Consider the following 13630-nt stretch of genomic DNA (forward strand, 5'->3'; position numbering starts at 1 on the left):
GATCACCTTCTACACTGGGTATCTGAGGGATGCCACAGGTTGGAAATTCCTGCACTGGCAAGAGTCTATTCCAAGAAAATTCTGATACAGGCTATGACCCTTCTCAGGTGCTCAATATTGGGAAGCTTAATGATTCTGAGACAATGGTTCTTAAAAATATGTCTTATCTGTTGCCTGAAACAATGAGAAACAGACTCTTGAGCTGTTTTTAATCTCTCTGCCTGACTAGAGCATCTCCTCTTGCCTTGATGGTTCAGTTCCCCACACACATTCTGAATCCTGGAAAAACAACAAAAACAAAAACGTGTCTTCCTTAGCAGGAATATATACGTTTTCTCTAAGCTTTATCTTAGGGCTTCCCTCAATTTATGCTTCAGCTAGAATAGCTTTGCTATTCTTCCTAAGTGGTTTAAAGAAGTAAATTAACTTACTTGTTAACTGAACAAAAAAAAAAAAAAAAAAAAAAAAAAAACAATGCCCCTCTGCCTATGGCATAATCCCTCCTCATCAGTGTCATTTCTGGGACATCTGAACCAGGGCCCATTCTTAGAAACATAGTGACTAGGGTCTTCTATACCTTCCAGAGATCCTTTGTTTACTGTGTGGAATGCCCCAAGTGATTCTTGATTATTGTAGAAAAAATTCAGCACGAATAATTCTCAAGATTCTGAGTACAATGAATTTTTTTTATGTTCTTCTCATTTGTGAGTAAATCCAGCTAATCACAATAACCTTCCCCATCTCTGTGAAAGGATTAATGACCAGAGAGTGCTTATCATATGACTAAGATACACATGTATTTCATGCAAGATAATCAGTGAACCAACATAAATATCTTCAAATTAAATAAAATATGAAAATTAATGTCACACCAATCATTCTGATTCTAAGAACTACTGATGTACCAACATCTCCAAGAAAAAAATCAGAACATTATCTCTGGAGTATATGTTTCATAGTAAACCTTAGGAGAGGGCTGAGGAAATGATAACCTGATAAGCCTCCCAGTAGAACATTTGTCTTGAACATACTGATCAGTGCCCTGAGTTTGAATCCCCAGTACCCACATAAATGTCATGTAGGAATTGGGGCTAGTCTGGAATCCCAGCACTTAGGGGATAGATACAGGGCATCTCCAGGATAAGCTACCTAGCTGAATTAGCTAAGCTGGAGGACTCTAATTTTAAGGGAAAAACCTTATCTCAATAACAAATATGCTGGGCTGTGGTCAACAAAAACATATGGTGGTATCAACCTCTGGCTTCCATATACAGATGCATACACATGTTCACCTACATAACTGTGGACAAAGACATACATGTGTGGACATCACAAATATCTACACATAAACATAAAGTATGCTGAAAGTCTATGGAGAGGTAAAGATAATAAAGTCCCTTCCTGTACTCACACTCACTCCCCCATCTACTTGTCTCAAGACCCAAGGGTACTGGGTGACATTATACAATTGATTTCTTCATGTATAGAGGATCTAGTCCCACCTCCAGAAACTAATCAGGTGTAAAAGTTATATAGCCTGCCAATGATGATTTTATAAGCCTTCATCACATTATATTTAAGGAATGCTGAAAAGGTCATGCCCCCATGATAAAAAAAAAAAATACCACCAAAGGAATTGACCTGTTGTAGGACATGTCAATGAAGTGTCCTTAGTTTCATCACATGACATCAGCAAACCCTGGGTATGAGACGTGTTCATGAAGCATGAGATTCTGTGCAGAGGGAGATCTTATCATCGGAGCCAAATAGGGCAATCTGGGAGTGATATTTTAAGTAACCCATGTGATTAAAGCCCCCTAACTTCAACAAAATGACCTGGAACATGAACTATGCTATGGAACTAGGAGAGCAAGTGCCAACACAACTTTGGCTAATTATCTACTTTACCATGAAGTAGAGAGATGAAAGCATATCAGAGAGAGGGCTGGGGGATTCAGAAGATTGGAAAATGTACGTGGGTGAAGCTCAGATGTGGCTGCATCTGTCAGTACAGGGGATAAAAGTACGAGAGCTTGAATGAGTAGCAGAGACAGAAAGGAAGGCAAGTTCGGATGCCCAGCAAAGACAAGAAGATATGAGGGGAGCAAGCACAGGAGGTTTGAAAGGTACGGTTTTCAGGGTAATTTGACTTATTGCTTTTAGCCAGAGAAGCGACAGGAACCTGTCTACACACAGGTGATGATCCATCCTGGGACCCACTGCTGGGAGCAAGTACAAGACAGAGAATAGTACAAGTACAAGATGTGCAAGGCAAAGGTGCTGTACCTATCCTGGTTGGGATGGAGTAGTTCAGGCTCAATCAAGACCAGGAACATATACTCCATTAACTGAACAAATAGAGTGGTATGGAATCCCTGGGAAAGCACAGGGAAAATAGAGGTAATGATGCTTCTGGGACAACAAACATTTGCCCAGGCCTCAAGGAGTGGGCCAAGAGGGTAGAAGCATACAGCTGACAGGGTGCAGAGAAATCCACTTGTGACCCTAGAATTAAAAAAAGCTGATGTATGTTAGGCTATGCAAGATTCCTGTTTGAGTATATTAATCAGTGACTAGATTTTAGTCCACCAAAAAGTGGGTTTGAGAAATGCTCCTTGGACATTTAAAGAGTATGTGAGAAGAAAGGAGTCTCTGTCAGTCAGAATGTGAGTTCCAGCTGTGGGGGAGTATGGCTTAAGTGATGAAGAGCAATTATAAGGAGAAATAACCCGATTTATTCACATTAGAAAAGAAACACTTTAAGATCATCCCATTTTTTCTTTCAATTTAAATAGTCCCTATTTCTGTTAACGCTAGAATTATTCAAATTTGTCTTTTCTATCAAGTCTTAAAAATCGATTACTTCAGAATAATTTATGAATTGGGATTAGAAAAAAAATTACTTAATATTTTCCACTTAATTTGCCCCTAGGAGGAAAGAAATTGAAATTTTTCATCTTACAAAAAGTTTCTTTTTTTCTCTCCCTTGGATACATGCCTTGAAACAGAAAAATTAATTTCATCTTCTAAATATAGAGTTAGAAATTGCCAGTGTAAAGGTGTCCCTGTGCCCTCATGATACCTGGTACAGAAAATAAATCTGAAGTCTCTTGGATAGTTACAGCCAATACTTGTTCCATGAATAATTGAAGAATAAAATGAAAGCTGTGATTTGATGAGGAAATGATGGTTTAATTCCCAGGTAGATGCATTTGTGTAAAGTTAAAATACCTTAATAAATTGTCAACATAAAAAAAATGAGAATTCACATGTAAACCTAGATATTGAACTTAAATGTGAACATCAGGTTTCTCTTAGAATGTTCTATCTGTATGTCCATTATGTTTACCTTCTCATGCCAGGTACTGCATTTGTTTTCACAGTGTCTGTTTGTGACTGTTGTATGAATGCTCTTTCCTTCCAGAGGCTTTAATTGCCACTACATTGTGTGATTGGCATGTTACTCCAGGGCCATTGTCAAGCCAGCATAATCTGGCAGAAAGTGTGAAACAGAACTATTTACCTCCTGTAGCTCAGAAACAAAAGACAAGGAAAGGCCCAACCAGTACCCCTTTCAAGAGCATGCCCCCAATGACCACCTTCATGTCACCAGGCTCATCATCTCCTGATAGTTCTGTAGCTGGTGACCATACCTGTACCACATGGCTATTGGGAACATTCAAATCCAAACCTTAGCACCTATCTTTCTCCACTGAAGGATCAGTGGTTTGAGAACAAGGGCAAGTTTACAGAGTTGCTTTGTCTCCTTTGCTTTCTTCTGCAGATGCCCACCTGCCACTTCTGCCACATCTTGTCACTGTTGACATCCTGATTTGCCCTCATTACTTAAGATTGCATGCTTGGTTTGAATGAAAAATAGATTTAAGACATAAGGAATGGACATCCTAGTGTGGGTCCTAGTCTTACCAATTCTGCCTTCCCACAAAGAATGTATATTTCAAAACAGCATCTGCACATGATGTATGAGTAGTCTTGGGACACATAATATGCATAACACCTACCTACCTAAGAAAGGAAACCCCAAACTGACAAAAGCAATTATTGAACCCAAGTCCAATTAATAGGATTTATTAGCGTGATAAAAAGGAGCTTGGATGAAGTGTTACTTATAGAATAAGGAATGACTCAGAGGCAGCTGTGATACCCAAAGCCCACCACAACATGTGTGATGGCTCATGAAAGCCAGAAGGAAAGAATACTCTGCACAACTTGCAGGGAGCCCCATACGTTCAAAGATTGCCTATCAGAGGCTCAGTTGTTCAGACTCTCCATCCTTACCTCTGTTGTTGTTCATTTCCTCTATAAAGCTAGGGAGATGGATCCTTCAAGTATCTTCCAAGCTTTCAGTAATTTAGACCTTTGATGTTCGGTTTACTTCCTTAGTCTCATGAGCCTCACCCCTCCTCCTAGAGAACAGTGCTTCAGTTTGGAGGACATTGCCATAAAATAACACATGTTGAACATGGTTACCTTTATTTCTCCAAAAAAAAAAAAAAAAAAAAAAAAAAAAAAAACCCCACATCGGTGCAAGGATGCACCTGTGCACCTGTGATTACACACACACACACACACACACACACACCCCTATGTGTGCACTTAAGTGATGGTGTCTGTGGAAGCCAGAGAGTATCTGATACCCTGGAGCTGGAGTTACAGGTGGTTGTAAAGTGCCAAAAGAAGGTACTGGGAATGGCACTGGGATCTTCAGCAAAAGGCAGCAAATGCTCTTTAAGTGACAAGTCATCCCTTTAGTCCTCCATAAGTCACCCTTCTAGTCCACCTAACAACCTTAAATATCTGAAAAAGTGAATCACCACCATACTGTGATATGTACAGGACAAAGATAACCAAACAAAGCAAAGTGACACTATGTTAGAAGACCTGACAAGAGAAAAAGCTATGCCAGAAAGATGAAGTCAGACACTCCAAGCATCACTGAGTTGGCCAGAGTCCCAAAGATTTTTCCAATTATACAACCAATGAAAGCTATTTCTCCTGTTTTTGTCTCCTTTGTATCCTGGAAAATTTATGGTTTTGCTCAGCTCAGTTTTTGCCTCTTTTAACTCTGTTTTTTCATCTATATAGATATATGTAGGCTTGTCTATATGGGATTTTACATATTCAATTGAGCCTCTGTGGAATCCCCAGTTTCCCAGAACACCAGGTCTCATGGATGTTCATAGTACAAAACTTTATTTTTTAAAGGTATTCCTAACACACTTTTATCCTATTTTAGCTGCCAATCCTCAAAAAAAAATGATTCAAGATGATGTTATTATTAAAATACCAGGTGCCCTAGTTATTAGCAGTAGAAAGCTTTTTAAGTCCGTACTGTCTGTGCATGTTCCTAGAATAACTACTCTAGCATGGGACTCACAACAGTCTCCCTTACCTAACACCTACAACTGAGGCCTGTAACATTAGTCAACACATCTAGGGCTAGTTCGTGATGGACCTATTCCCTCCTCCTTCCCAACAGATCCTTGATGCACAGTGATCTGGCTAAGAAGGCATTTATTAGCAACAGTCAAGACAAACAGCTGGGGACGCAGACAGAGATCTTTCTACAGGCTCACAATTGACAGCAAAGTGTGTTGGCCCAATTTCTTTCACATGGACAATTTATTTTCTATAAGGCAAAATTTATAAAAGTCTTATATGCTTTGGCCTGTAGTTAAAATAATCTTTAAAAATGGAGCTGATACTTGGGCACTTGGGCACGATAATACCTACTTCCCATATTCTAGCAACCAAATGTTCTTGTACAATCAGTTAAGTTCTTGCATGGTCAAGGTTTAGAATGAACCTTTTCTGATATTACATACCCTGGCCAAGGATTTGGAATTCAGAAGCTGCTACCTTACAAAAAAACAGCATGGCTTGCCTTGAATATCCATCACCACCACCAACAGGGGACAGTGGGCCCTAGTATGCATGTGCACATGGCTGCATATTTGCTGAACCCTTTCTGATGGCTCTGTCACTCTTATTGGTGATGCAGTTACTCTGTGCTTAATTGGGGTCATTCCTAAATATTATTAGCTTTGAACTGAGCAGTGGAACATAGATGTCTAGTAAAACTAACTTGTTCTATGCCCACTAAATGCTGGTCTCACAGAAATGGAAAGGAAATTTTAATAAATAACTCATTTAAATCACAAATATACTTAATATGCTGATTCATTTTTGTGTTTGTCAAGTTGACATAAGGCTGTGGTCATCATGGAAGAGAGAATCTCAATTGAGAAAATGTTCCCATTATATTTGTGATAATTACTTTTCTATTGCTGTAAAGAAACACCATAACCAAGGTAAGTTATGAAAGGGGGCTTGCTTAGGGTTTCAGATGGTGAATCCATCACCATTGATGGTGGGCATCTTGGTGGCAGGCAGACAGTCATGATGTTACAGTAGTGGCTGAAAGGGTAAATCTGATCCACAAGGTGAAGACAGAGCAGGAGAAGGAGTTCTTGGTATCAACTTTTGAAACCTCAAAGTCCACCTCCAATGATATACTATCTCTAACAAGGCCACACTTCCAAAAACAAGCATTCAAACGTATGACCTTATGGGGGTCGTTCTCATTCAAACCACCAAAAGATTGTCTCAGAGGTAAATTTGGGTGGCATTTCACTGACTAATGATTGATATGGAGGGACCCAACCCACTGTGAGCAGTGGCCATTGGATGTATGAGCAAGCTAGGAGGAGCAAGCCAGTAAGCAATCTTCCTCTATGATATCTGCTTAAGTTCACATTCGGATTCCTGGGTTAAGCTCCTGCCCTGGTATCCTTCAATGATGGATTTGCGGTAAACAACTTTAACTAAATGCTGCCTTGCCTCCATGGAGTTGTTTTGGTCTCGATGTTTTATCACAGAAATGGAATCAATTAAGACACCAACAAAACTTCCACTCACTTTAGAAACCCAATGTAGGATCACTATAGTATTGGTGGGGGTGGCATGCTTCCTGAGGAAAAATGTATCTGCCTTTCTGAAAGAAAGTAAAAGAACAGATGGATGTTATCCTTCAAGGTAACTCTTCGTCAAGAAAAAGAACATATACATGTATTTTTGTAGAAAGACATACAGCTGTGTTGTTAAATGACAAAGTGATCAGACTTATAAAGAAAAGGTTCATACTGTTCATGATGTTTAATGAGCATATGTAGTGATGGCTATTTAAGTGCATGTTGGATGGAAATGGTGTTACTTTTCAGGGACTAAAGTGTCTAAGAAATTATGATCATGTCTGTGTATTATACTATCTGTTGGTAGACAGGCATTGTTGGACCAGCTGGACCATAGCCTAAAAGTAACTCCAATAAATCAAACACACACACACACACACACACACACACACACACAAACATGATTTAATATGTAGATGATTATATATAATATATGTGTGTGTGTATATACACATAATAGTCACATACTCATTTTACACACACACACACACACACACACACACACACACATTTATTATGTCAATTCTATTCCAATAAAAATCCTTGGCTAACACACCTCCCTTTGCTAGTAAAAAAACATGGACTTTCTGCAGATAATGTAAAAGGATATTTGCTATCAGAAAAAAATGATGATGTAGATGACTTTGGTAAATTCTAGAGTTTATACATGCCAGCAGGTGCTGAAACTAAACAAGGACTTTCAAATAGAGAATGGCCTACTGCCCTTGGAACACATAGTGATAACTACACAGTTGTATTTAAAATTCTGCTAGTTTTACAAATATTACTAGGTTTTAAAACAGAATGTTTGAATAGATGTTTATTAAATATACATGCTTAGAGCACAACCGTTTCTATTTATGTGTTTGAGACACATAAACACCGGGAGGACTAATGTATGCATGCACCATATATACATGTACACACATATGCACACACATTTGGTCTTCCTGACAGTTTGGAGGATTTTTGTGTATAGAATTTTAAATAAAAATTTTAATCTGATGTTCTCAAGTGAATGGCATTCTAACCTTCAAAGGCATGTGTTTATCACGAGTTTCCACCACCCCAAATAGTTTTGACCTAAGGTTACAAAGCAAGCTTAGACTATTTCAAAAGGGGTAAAAAGGATGATAAGCAAACACTTCATTATGGACTCTCAGTATGGGTAAGGATCTTCAAATCCCCAAGACGCTTTTTCAGCATATCTAGAGAGTGGTGGAAGAGTTCAAACCCAGAGGGGGCAGTCAATCAGAGTCCTGCTGTCACATAACAAAGAGCTGAGCCTTTGCACTCTTGAATCATGATTTTGCCACCACATTGGCTGACTGGGGTCATTACACACTCGGTATCTCTCCCAAGGTGATGCATCATCAAAGGTAAGATTTCTAGTCTTAATTAAAAATGCTCATCTCATGTAAAAATGCAGTGGTGTTTATATTGCAGATGTGCACAGGAGAGAACAGGCTTTGGAATATTAAAGAAACCAGTGTGTCTGAAAGCTGAGAAAACTGTTTTTTTGTGAATTATTGAAGCTGCAACTCCAGAAAAGGAAGGAAACAATGACAATAAATCAAAGAATCAAGACGCAAGGACCTGGCATCACGAGTAGTTTGCACACAGGCAGTCTGAGAATAGAAGTAGGCAATGCAGAGTTTACAAATGTGACAGAAGTTCACTACTTCACCAGTACAAGTTACTAGCACTGCAGTCCTCACCACGGTGGCTGGACTTTCGTGAGGCAGCCAGTATTTACATGAGGATTAAATTAGGAAAGGAACTCAACATGGTCAGTATCGACTAAATGAGGGTCATTCATCAAATACATGTATTTGCACAGCAACCCAGACTGTTTTCCATGCCCTTCAACGTTTCCCTCTCCTGAAGGCCAGCCTTCTGCTCTATTAAAATTTTAACTCTTGAATAACTGGGCTTTTCTGGATTGACAACCAAATGAACCCATGCACTGGCTTCCTCAATGCCTGCTCTCCCACCCCACCCACCTTTGAAGAGATCCACAGAGAGAACTAATTATGTTTTCCTAAGTAAGCAGAGTACTTCTATTTAGCAGAAGCTGAGACCCTATGTTGACCTAACACTGAGTGTTTCAAGTAAACTGCCAGAAGCCCCATCAAATTGCTGAGAGTAATTTAGAGTAAGAAATGTGTTAAATTATTCAAAGGGCTGAATAAGCATAAACAGGCAGTACAACAGGAAAGATATGCACACCCAGTGATGCCACGCTGACATTTAATACATCATATTAGCACTCCTGTTAGTGCCAATCGCCCACCTTGCAGTACACAGCCCCACAGCATGTACACTAACAGACAGGACAGTGCTTCTTTCTGCATCAAGTTTCTTGCAAACTATTCCCATTTTCATTAAGTTGCCCCAGCACTGCAGCCACCCCCAATGCTCTATCATGCTATTTGAGTCCCTTCAAAATGAATCAAGATATCTTCATCTTTGAATGCCAAAGGGCATGGTCACGACTCTCTTTCCAATGTCGCATACACACACACAGTGCACATATATACACAGACATATATATGTGTGTATATATATAGTGTGTATATATATATATATTTACATGTGTATTGTATATGAATGTTATATGCATATATGATTGTATTTAATATCCAAGAGAATTTAATTAAAGGATAAATAAAACATGGTTTTTTTGTGTGTATGCACACACACACACACACACACATATATATATATATATATATGGTATATGAAAGTGTATATGGGTAAATATGCACGCATATGCACATGCATGAAGAGATCAGAGGTTTCTATATGGTGTCTTACTCACTCTCTCTCCACTTTATTTTTAGGAGACTTTTTCACTGAATCTGAATCTGGCTAAGCTAGCCAGCCAACAAACTCCTGGGCTCCATCTGACTCTGCCTCCCCAGAACTGAGAGAGTGAATACTCCCCAGAGCCCACAGAGCAGGGAGCCAACTCCAGAGAATGATGAAGTAATTTTCACTACAGTCTAACAGAAACCCTAGGCTTCACTCCAGCTCTGTCCCCATATCTCCTCCAGATCTATTTTCTCTGCAAAACTACTCGAGGCCACTCATTGCACCTGCCAAGAGTGTCACTCTCTCTAAACAACTTCTAGCATTGAAGTTCATGTGCTCAAATGTTCAAATACTCCCAAGAGTTAACTACTAAGCCAGAATATGGTGTCTTGATCCCTGTTTTAGCCATGCTTCAGCTGCTATGCACACAGAACTAAGTGAGGAAACAACTATTTAAACTCATGGTTGTTAAAGTTCCAACCTTCTATGACAGGGAAAGCTAGAAGAATGTATCAGCAGCCATGGGAGCATCATCATGAGGGGCAGGGAAACAGATGGTGAGGCAGGAAGTAGGGTTGAGTACAATCACAAAAGATCTGCATCTGGAAGTCCACTTTCACCAGCTAGGTCCTGGTCCTTAGAGGTTTCACAGCATCCCAAAGTGGTACTGCTGCTGAACATGGTCAAATCATGAGTTTGTGTTGGGTATTTCAGATTTGAATGACACATTCTGCTCCTTACACCAAAAGTCTTATGGCTATCTCAGAATGCAACAGGCATTCAAGCCAACTTCAAACCACCAAAGTCTTTGTGGTACACTGCTCAAAGTCCAAAATCCAGTGTCTATTTTGAGACCAGAGGTAAGTACCTTTAGTTAATCAGGTAATTATTATTAAATGAAAATTTAACTCAGGGCCTTCAGCATACTAGGTAAGTTCTACCACTTAGTAATTTGCCCAGCTCTCAAGAAAAACTCCTATCTGTAAAACAGAAACAAACAACAGCAACAACAACAAAATAACAAAATTCATACCTGCAATTCTGCAATTTATACTGACAAAGAATAAATATTATCATCCAAAGGGGAAGGATGGATTCACAGAAAGAAGAATTGAGGCCAAAGCAAGAACAAATTCTAAACTGGACAATATTAAATCCTACAGCTCCATGTCTGGTGTTACATACTGGGTGTGTAGCAATATTATCTGAGTTTAGGCAGCCCTGATCTATGGCCTTGATCTCCTTTAAGTTGACTACATCCTTCTGTAGCTTCCTCTGGCAGATACCCAGTATTTCTAGTTTTTCTAACAAGATGTGGTCCCCACTGGGACTTTTCCTAAAGCTCCATGCAACCATATGACAGGAATACACTGTAGGCAATCAACATCATTCATAAACATTACCTAATCTCTGACTTTTCTTAATGCTCTGGGTGTGAACGAATGTGGCCCCAGAACTCTTACATTTTGCTGTCTGCAAGACCAGTAGCACCAGGATGATGTCAAGCTCTGTCTGCTGATAGGTTGTGGAGCAATTCTACCTCTTGGAATGATGGGTGCAGTGAATTCTGAACACCTGGGCAACTGAGCCTTGGAAGACTGTTCAATTGAACATCTTTCTAGATCTCTCTTATTAAAGGGAAGTACTTAATATTTATGTTCCAAAACCAATGGGATGAAGTTTCCTGAGATTCTTTTAAGATTCTCTGTACTCTGTCCTGCTTCAGGTGGCTGATTACTTGTTAATAGCTCTAGTTTTTTTTTTAAGCAATTAAAATAATTTTTTTCATTATTTTAAGTTGTTGTTGTTTTGTTTATTTATTTACTTATTTAGTCATTAAGATACTTCCTCATGTAGCCCATGATGACCTTGAACTCCTTACCATCCTCATTCTTCTGCCTCCTGAAAAGTACTGGGATTATAGTCATGAGTCACTACCCCAAGGTCTAGCTATCATTTTATGGTACAAAGTTGTTATACACTTAAATTTTTGTGCACCATTACAATAAAAAAATGAAAGTCATAAAAATATATTTGGAAGATACTGGTTGAAAGAAAAAACCCTTTTGTTCTCAATTAGTGTATTCTTTTGGGATCAAGTTATCTAAATGTCATAAATATCATTACACTGAAATAGGGTTGTCCTACATACTTAGGTGAATAATTTTCTATTTCATGGTGAAACCACAGTTGATTTATATTATCCATGCTCGGTAAAAAGCAAGAAGTGGGGGGTGTCGGCTCAGGCCTTTAATCCCAGCACTCCTGAGGCAGAGGCAGGCTGGTCTCTGAGTTTAAGGTCAGTGTAGTCTACAGAGCAAGTTCCAGGACAGCCAAAGCTACACAGAGAAACCCTGTTTTGAAAAACCAGAGAGAGAGAGAGAGAGAGAGAGAGAGAGAGAGAGAGAGAGAGAGAGAGAGAGAGAGAGAGAAGCTAAACATGAGAGCTCATGCCTAGAATCTTAGCACCTGGCTGGAAGCAAGAGGATAAGCAGTTCAAGGTCATCTTCATCTATACAAGGAGTTGGAGACCAGTCAGTATCCACAAAATATTGTCTCAAAACAATGACAGAACAGAAGAACGTCAGTGAAATATGTATTAAACCCAATACCATATACAATGAGTTTATGAAGAAAGAAAACTAAAAACAAAACAACAAAAACTCACCCTCACTCTCAAAGGGAGGGAGGAAGATGCACCATAGAGTAAGTTATTACACGAAATTACTAAATCTAATGACTTCCCCCACTTTGTGTGGAGGGCAGGGATTGAGTCTGAGTCTTACCCTATAGCTCATGGTGACCTGTGGTCCAAGAAACTGAGAGATAGAGGCAAGAAGCCAGCTTGAGATTCTTGAAGTTTCATCTTAGCTTCTTTTCTTCTTGCTGTGATAAAACACCTCACAAAAGGCCGTGTAAGGGAGAAATTTAATTTTTAATCTCATAGCTCAAGGTACAGTCCATCATGGCTGGGAGGTACAGGCATGTGGCTTGTCACAGCACATCCAGAGTCAGGAAATGGGTGGATACATGCATGTTAGTGCTGACTCCATTTCTCCACCTAATACATTCCATGATACCCCTGCCCAGTGGGTGGACCCTCCCACAGTCAGAGCTCTTCTCAGCTCAAATAATCCATAAGCAAGATTACTCCCCTCCCCAACTGTCCTGCTCAGGAGCCCACCTCTCTGCTACTTCTCAATGCTGACAAATGGAGCTTTAACACAGACCATCACAGTCTCTGCCTCAAAAAAAAAAAGTCACTACTATAAGTACACTCCATTTATGGCCAAAGTACCTATTTTTCAGTCCCAATTTTATTTGCTAATATAACTGTAAACCTAACTAAATGAAGCCAGTAAAGAAGTAAAGATCATGCTAGAGCATGATTGCTGTGCTTTCTGCCAGGTTAATCAGGTAAATATTGTTTAGGAACTTCAATCTCTCTGAGACTGTTAGTGCATAGGTAAGACAACTTTAAAATTGCCAGTACATAACAGAATGATTGCTAGTCCAGTTCCTGGATGTCACTCCTGTCTATGGCATCTTTGGTACTGTCTAACTACATTTATGTTGGCATTAATGTCTACAAACTCCCACCATAATGGTACATTAAGGCCATCTTTCAGCATCCTAGGGCTTCTGGACTCCAAATGTGCAATCAAAAGTAATTCCTCCCATTGACCAGTTTCAAAGGCATAACAAGCATTTGGTTGAGTTTAGTCAAGGCAACAGCCCAATTCTCTGATCCCACTTGTTCTTGTTATTTAAAACTCTGACCAACAAAAACACCTTTAGGGAGGAATCATTTGAAACTCATGGTT

This window comes from Phodopus roborovskii, unplaced genomic scaffold, assembly GCF_943737965.1.
Source record: "Phodopus roborovskii unplaced genomic scaffold, PHOROB, whole genome shotgun sequence".
Classification (NCBI taxonomy): domain Eukaryota; kingdom Metazoa; phylum Chordata; class Mammalia; order Rodentia; family Cricetidae; genus Phodopus; species Phodopus roborovskii.